An 8,711-nucleotide genomic window follows, 5' to 3' on the forward strand; every position below is an offset into this window, starting at 1 on the left:
GGTGCGTTAGGTTAATACCCTTTTGGATGTGGAGGCTTGGACCACCAAGTTCTCAGGGGTGTGGTGTTGGGAGAGAAAAGTGGGGTCACCCGGACCCAGGCAGTGGCATCGGTCAATCATGCTATTCACATGAGCCCCTGTGTTGGGCCTGGACCAGGTGCCCAAAAGGATGTCAGAGAGGGCTTCATTAAACAGTAGCAGGGGCTCCGAAGAGCTCGCTGCCGGTTGAAGCACCACTGTCAGGAGGTTAGTCCTCACTGCCACCCTAGGTAGCTCGAGGTTGAGATCCTCGGCCGCCCTACGAAACACCACGACGTAAGACGCTCCTTCCGGCATAGCCACTGTAGGAGGAGACAACATGCTACGGTCTGGGGAGGTATCCAGACCACTGGCTTCCCCCAGTTCCTTTCTCCAGTCCATCCGGTTCGTAACCTAGCATACAGTCAAAGGGTCACCAGACCCCTCCCAGGCCTCTTCACCCTCCTCTGGTTCCCAATCTGGTCTCAATGAGGAAGGGTAGAAGAGGGGCACAAAAGTACCCGTCGACGCTGGTCCGGCTCTGTGTCTACATCGGGGTGGAAGCCGGGGTCGATGCTGGCTGGGGACACAACCAGCGTTGGCTGCAGATGTTGTGCTGGTGGAATCAGCGCCGGGGGAGGTGTAATCAGGTCAACCGGCGCCAATCTGGATCCAGACCTGTATCCAAAGGGGCCCTGTGGTGCTGGGGCCCAAGCCGCTGGCGTCAAAGGGCCAGGGCCCCCAGACAAGTAAGCTGGGCCCGAAGGCTGGGGCCGCTCCAGGACCTGGGAAGAGAGGGAAACTGAGTCGACCCTTGGTGCTCTGCACGCGGAGCCGCTAGAGGGGCACCACCCTCATCCCTCGTCCAGTCGGCCAACCGACAGGAAGAAGTCGAAGAGAGAGACGGTGCTTCTTCGACTTTCTCATGTGCTTCGACTTTCCTGAGGAGTGCGAAAACTTTGAAGAAGACTGGTGGTGATGGCTACGGGACCGCTCACACGACCAGGCCGCAAGGAGCTTTCGGGACCGCTCCCAAAAAGACTTCGGTCGGTGCATGACTTGATGCCGTGGTTGTGCTCCAAGCAAAACAGGCATATGCGGTGCAGATCCGTCACCGACATCAGCAGGCTACAGGAGTCGCAAGCCTTGAAACTTGGCATCCTTGACGTGCACCAGGAGGCGAAGTCTCAAAATCAATGTCAACAAAAGTCGGCAAAAAGTCAGCCAAAAAGTGACGGGAGGTACGGCTCTCTCCGGATTTGCGATGGATGGCGCGGAAAAAGAAAGCACTGATGCCAGTACGCCAGGGCGGCGTCTAAGTAGCTGCCGCTACGTCATCCGGGCAACCAGGATGCCAACGATGAACGCGGAGCCGACCAACACCACCTTTCTACATACAGGGGTACTGCTGACGAAATAATTCTTCGGATCCAGTCTGACGCCTGGGGGTAGTTCGAAGGTAAGGAATCTATAACTAACTGTTTCTTTCAGATCAGAATAGTTAGCAGTACCATTCCCTTAATCTTCGCGAATAGGCGAAGACACCCGTGTAAGCATATGAATAAACATATATATCTATATGTGACAGTAATCCAGAAAAAATAAACTGTTATCCAAACAAAACCAAAAATATATATATCTGAAACACACATATATACTTATCAGAAACATTCCTTGTGTCTAAAACAAAAAAAGAACAGAGGTAATAGATACGAAAAGACTAACTCACAAGAACAGATGCCTCAAGACAGCTTCACCCACTGCCCATCTGTCTTTCATGCCGAATCCAGGCAGTAGTGTTTGGTAAACGTATGCACTTTTGACCACGTTGCCGGGCTACAGATGTCTGGAAGTGATACTCCGGCAAAAAGGGCTGTAGAGGCTGCCATCTTCCTTGTGGAGTGTGCAGTCACCCTTGCGGACAAAGGACTTATAGCTCTGTTATGGCAGAAAATATTCGCAGAAGAAATCCAACATGCAGTACTACTCCTTGAAAGAGCCTGGTTTTTCCTTGGTGATGTTAAAGAGCTATTCCGATCTCCTGAAAGTCTTTGTTCTATGGATGTAGAATTTGAGGCATTGCTTTACATCCAAAGAATGTAACACCCTTTCAGCAGAGGTGGAAGGATTTTCGTAGTACGTTGTTAGTTCATCGGTTCATTTAGATAAAAAGAAGTTGGAACCTTTGGTATAAAATGTGGATTTGTTCTCGATATTACTTTATCCCGTTTAAACTGTAGAAAAGGTTTAGCGACAGTGAAGGCTTGAATTTCACAGATTCTTCTGGCCGACGTGAGGGCCAACAAGAGTGCCGTTTTTCACGAGACGCATTTCAATTTCAGCTTTGTGGATCGTCTCAAACGGCGGTTTCAGCAGTTGAGTGAGGCTCAAGAAAGGCGTATCAGGTCAGAGCGGAGTGCAGAAAAGAAGTGTCTGCCTGGATCATACGGGATGTTCAGGAATAAATAAAGGAGTTTAGGGAGGATGACCATTTTTATGAGGGATATGTGCCCTGCAAAGGAAAGGGGTAGGGCAATCCATCTCGTGACATTATTCGTGACAAGCTGATGCGACCGTAGTGGAGTCGCATCAGCTTGTCGCGGTCAGCGGTGACATATATCCTAAGATACTTTACTTCATCAGTGCACCATTCAATGGGGAAGTCGGGCGTGAACCTCTTAACTAATGTGGTGAGGGGGAATAGTTGGAATTTTTTCCAGTTTATATGTATGCCGGAGAGCCCACCAAAACAATTGAATACCCGGAGTAATGGATTGAGGTTAAGGTGTGCTCCTGAATGTATAGTGTGATATCGTCAGCGTACAGGGAAATCAGAATAGGCCGGAGTGGACAGCGGAGGGCTTTGTCATGGTGGTATTGTCTTATCTTAGCTGCAAGTGGTTCGACCCCCAGGGCGAAAAGCAGGGGAGAAAGTGGGCAGCCCTGTCGAGTGCCCCGGGTGATGGGGAAGGAAGGAGAGGAGTGACCATTTATGAGAACCCTAGCTGCAGGATTGGTATATAACAGGCGAATCCATGAGAAGAATCCCCTAGGCATGCCCATGTTTTGGAGAATTACGAAAAGACAGTCCCATTCCACGGAGTCAAATGCCTTTGTGGCATTAAGAAAGACTGGCGCTAAAAGCAATTGAGGGCCAACTGACTGCAAAATGGAGAAGAGTGTGCGGAGATTATGCGATTGATTAAGGAGAGGGGCGGTACAAATCACAGCAGTCTGCAAACTTACCAGGCTTTAGGAGCGAGGAGATCAAAGCCACCCTCAGGGAAGGGGGGAGACACTCCAGCTCATGTGCTTCATTTAAGACCTGCTCGAGAATGGGGAGCAATTGATTGAGGTACATTTTTATAAAAGTCGACGGGGAGGCCATCAGACCCAGGGGCCTTCCCGGATTTCATTTGCATAACTGCCTCGCATATCACATCGCTTTGAAAGGGTGCGTGCAGGAACTCCCTCTGCGAGTCTCCAAGCCAGCCAAGGGTTATATCTTGTAGGTATGGGGTAAAGTCCAGGGGGTAATCTCTGCGGGTATTATATAGACCAGTATAGAATTCAGTAAAGGTATGGAGGATATCTAGGCTGCCCCTGTGGCGCATGCCAACAGGATCTCGAATTTCAAGGACATAATTGGAGAACCGGGGTAGCCGGATGTCTTGCGCCAGTGCTCTGCCGGGGCGTCTACCCTCGCCATACCTAAACTTCCCCCGGAATCATGCCTCCAAATTGGCTTTTTGTTTATAGTCTGAGAGCTTTTCCCTGAATATCACCAGGCGCTGCCCGGAGGCATCGCACCAGAGGTCGCTCTCCAGTGTCTTTAGTTCACTTTCAAGTGTGTGTAAGGTACGACGGAGTTCCCGTAGTACCCCAAAGCTTTTAGCCATGCAGGAACCCCGGATGTAAACCTTAAAGGCCTCCCAAACCAATCCCATCTGTGCGACAGAGCCTATATTATTTAAAAAAAAATCTGATTTCCGTACCAAGCTCAGGCTGGAAAACAGTATTAATCAATGCTTCCGGCATCAGCCTTCCAGAATCTGGGAGAAGAGATCGAATTGGGTGGGGCTACCGTTATGAGCACTGGGGAATGGTCAGAGTAAGTCCTAGAGAGGTGGATTGCTTGCGTGACCCACGGGAAACCACCCAATAGTCTAGGCGAGCCCAGGATGCATGCGATGCGGTGTAGTAGGTGCCTTCCCTTCTATCTGGATGTACATGTCGCCATGTGTTCTTGAGTCCATGAGCTGTGAATATGCCAGACAGCACCTCCTGTGGCTTAGTCTAGTGCGAGGGTAAGGGATTAGACCTGTCTAAGGCGGGGATTAGTGCGGTATTAAAGTCACCCCCCAAATGATGTGAGTGGATCCTATTTAAAGTATGCGCCCCATAATGTTGTGTAGAAACCTGGATCATCAATGTTGGGCTCATAACAGCACCCCAGTGTGACTGATTTGAGTACCTAATGTGCCCCACATGATACAGCTCCGCCCAAGAGAGTCCTGCTGTGTGCCTCCCACGGTAAAGGAAATATTCCTCTTTACAAGTATCACAGTACCTCTGGAATAGGTAGAGTACGAGGAGAATGACCACTCAGCGGCCCATTTACTCGCAAATGTGGGAGTGCGAGCTGGATCTAAATGAGTCTCCTCTAACATTGCGATGTGTATATGGTGCCTATCCAGGTATGCAAGGACTTGTCTGTATTTACGAGGATCTCGAAGGCCTCTAACGTTCCAAGTGAGAAGATTTATTTGTAGTGTCTCAGTTTGGGATGACATGGCAGGTCAATGTAATAATGACGCAGTATGTTCTGTGGAAAAAAAAAGGAGAAAGCGCGCCTCCGAATATGGATTCTGAGTCTACCTGTTGGAAAAGAATGCAGTGAAACAACATTGCGAATGAGTCCCCCAACCACTCACACCCACAACAGCACCCCAACTGTGCCGGCCTCATCATCGCTACCCAACCCCAAACAAAGTTGCAACAGTACAAAAAAAAGAAGAAATCTTGCAAAAAGTCCTGAGGGAACACCCGTGCGGAGAACGCTGGTGTGCAACGATAACCTCCCCTCACCCTTAGGTACAGAGCCAATCCCCCGATGACAGGAGGAGATGGGATAAGGAGGCTGGGGGGGGGGGGGGGGGGGGGGAAAGGGGGGGGGGGGAGGGGGAGGGGGAGATCGTGGTGCTTGGCATAGTGCAGTCCGTGTATTAAAAAAACAAAAAGGATTATTAGGAGAGTGTGCCCGCTAACAAAAAAAGCAGATGGCAAGTATGAGTTCATGTCACTTATCTGTCGATGCTTTGCAGTTCAGCAAAATCCAGACCTCTGAAGTGCAGTAGGTGGAGGTGTCACACAGGCAGTGATGAGTGGAACCGCCGCTTTCCGTCAGTTGCCCGGGTCTCACCCAGACGTGGAGCATCTGGACCGGTAGGAAGACCACGTGCTTCGATGACGTAACAAGGCAGGAATGCAAAGCTGAGAGAGATGCACCGCTGGTTCTTAATCAGAGCCTAGTGGCGGGGATCGAGACAGACGGTCCTGGGATTCTCTGGAGGGTGATTTCTTTCTGTCAGTACGAAGGAAGTGGTCTTCTTGCTGTCCATTGGTGAAGAAGTGTTGTTTGCTGAGAGATGTGACTGGGTATAGTAGGGCGTATTCGATTTGCATCTTGTGAAGTTTCTGCTTAGCAGGTAGGAACTTGCGACTCCTCTTGGACCGCAACTGTAAAATCTGGATATATGGAGAATAGGGCGCCTATGAATTTAAGATTCTTGTGACCTCTAGCCAATTTCAGAGCAGTGTCGCGGTCCATCTATTTGAGGAGGCGAGCAACTATTGGGCGTGGATTACCTCCCGTAGGAGGGCGAGGGCCAAGGGAGCAATGTGGAGCTGGATGGAGACTGCCTCCGCACCAAAGGTGGTGCACAACAGATACTCGATAAAGTCTTCCATACGTCCAGTGTTGGCGCTCTCGGGGATCCCAGTGACGCGGATGTTATTGCACCCACTGCGAGCCTCTAAGGCTTCATTTTTGGCTGCAATTATTTTAAGTAGTTTGTCCATTTGCGTCACTTGCTGCATCACTTAGGTTGTGGCATCTACATTGTCGGAGATCCGTTTCTCTGCTTCTTTGAGTTGCTTACATGTTTATCCACCTTCAACACTATGTAGTCCATGCGATTACTCATGGAATCCATTTTACTTGACAGATCCGTAAGGCTGTGTTGCATGGCCAAGAGGAGAGTTTTGACTTCGTCCACTGGAGTTGGCGGAGGACGTGCATTTGCGTATCCGCGGACGCCTCGGGCTCTTCAAAACTGGATCGTGTGGCAACCTTTTTCGTGTTGAATTGAAGATTGGATTGGCGACCCTCCGGTTTCCCCATGGCGGTCGGAGCACACGGCAACAGGAATGCGATAATAGTGGGGGGCAGGGAGTGATGTTCATACAGGAGTCGTCGCTGAGGCAAAGGTCGCTCAGATAAATCCCTGTGTGTGGCAACAGCGCCAAGGGCAAGCGAGCAGGGGTGCGCTCCGGGTGTGGTGGAAGTTGCGGAGTATGAGTGGCGTTAACGCCGCAGGACTGGTCTTAGGACAAGATATGGAGGAGCCTCCGCGTCAAGAGGACACGTTATTGCCTATCACTGCAGGGGCGTGGATGACAGGGGGTCCACAGTAGCCAGTAGGCCCAGAGAGTCCGTAAAATGGTGCAACACAAGTAAAGTGGTCTGTAAGGTGCCCAGGGCAGTTTGTCGCCAGGAATAGCGGCATGTGGGTAGAAACCAAGCTGCAGGGTCACACCGAATTCTCAGTCCACACTACAAGCGAGGGAGGTCACGTGATCAGGCAGCGACACAGTCCCTTTGGAGAAGATGCTGACCTCAGTGCCCGCCTGTCTCTGTCCAGCAAGCATTAACAAGGTGTGCAGCAGTAGTGATTCCCAGCGCAACAAAGCAGGATCAGAGACACTGTGTTGCCAAACTCTGAGACAGGCTATTCAAAAGGCGGGATTGGTGGGTGACGCAATGATGAATGGGCAGCCAGGGGATGTAAAGGTGCCACACCAAGCATGTATTGAAGGAGGTGAGGATATGGCTGTAGAAGGACAGCTAGGGCCGATCCATGCCCAAGTGCTGGGATAATTACACGCAGGTGCACTTCAGTTTAATAATTGTCCGCGGCCATATGATCTCACCGGGCCGCACAGCAGATCAGCTATGGCCAAATCAGTAGTAGCCACTTCCCTATAAATAGTGTATGTTGGCCCTGTATATCTCAATGGTAGGAGAGCATAATTGAAAAGTGCGGTGGTGCGGCAGAGCGAGGTCGCTGATGATAAGGGGGTGCAGTGAAGCACAAAACGGCCGGGCCTATCTGCCACGTTGAGTCCCTGGCCCCCGCCTACCTGCTCCAGCCGCCAACGAGGCTCCAACAGACTTCGACTGTGACCCGGGTGCAGAGCTCTGCGCCGCTTCGCGATGTCTAGCAGAGGCCGTTCGTGCCAATTCCAGCACCGGAGTGTAGCCGCAGATGTCCGGAAGCACAGCAGGTACTTTCCATAAGGTTGAAGTATGTGTTAATAAGGATAATTGATGGATTCTGCTGCCAAGCGTCCAGAGCCTCACAGGTGTGCAGCCATCTTGGTTGTGCGCCACCTAGCACCCCCAAGACTGAAAACGCCTTTGCTGCTGGGTACTTAAGGAACCCTCAGTCTCCATATCAGTCTTGATGCTCTTCAATGCCTCGTCAATATGCTTACAGGTTTTCCCCATCGAGGGGCATGTCCAAGATCTTCGATTGAATTTCAGGGTGGAAGGACGTCGCCCTCAACCAGCCCTGCCTACGGAGAACAGTGGCTCCTGCCATCTGTCCTAAAGCAATTGAGGACAGATCTATAGCCGAATCGATGACTTCAGAAGAAGCCCCAGCACCTTCCTGCAGGAGGTCTTTCGCTTCCTTCTTTTTATCCTCTGAAAGGAGTGCAAGAAGAGGTGCAAGGTCCGACCTCAATTGGCAGCCATATCGCCCTAAGGCATTCAAGGTCTTGATAGAAGTAGCTGCCATAGTAGCAAGCGTCTGCGGATACTGTCGAGCCGTTTACCTTCTCTGCCTGGAGGCCCCGAACAAGGCGATGCTGGATTCCTGGAGTGTTTCTGCGCTGCCTGCAATATTACTGAATCCGGAGGAGTTCCAACCATGCACGCAGGAGCAGAATCGGGTGCTTTGTATTTCTCTTCCATCCTCGGTAATACAGCCGGAACAGAGGCCGGATTCCTCATAAGCTTTAAACCTTCCTCCGATATATAATCCACTATTGGTATGGATCGTACTGATTTTCTAGTAGCATCCTTAAAATCACAGAGGAAGCATTCGGTCTGTCCTACAGGTAAAGGCAAATCAAATATTTAAGAAGCCATTTCCAGTAACTCATGGGAGCCTCTAATGTCTCCCGCAGGCAAACTCGCTGTAGGGGGGTGGGGAGGCAACGGCGAAGATGGAGCACCATAATCATCCCATTCTCAGCCAACCAAGTTTGGAACTTGAATGAACTCACACTCCTCAGGCTGGTTGTCCGCTTCATTCTCAAAGTAATCATCACGTATTGTAATGCTCTGAGGTGCTGGTCTCTCTTCCTAAGAAGCAGGCAGTAGAGTCACCACTGGTGGTGGTGATTGA

This window comes from Lissotriton vulgaris, chromosome 1_1 (genome assembly GCF_964263255.1).
Source record: "Lissotriton vulgaris chromosome 1_1, aLisVul1.2, whole genome shotgun sequence".
Taxonomy (NCBI): Eukaryota; Metazoa; Chordata; class Amphibia; order Caudata; family Salamandridae; genus Lissotriton; species Lissotriton vulgaris.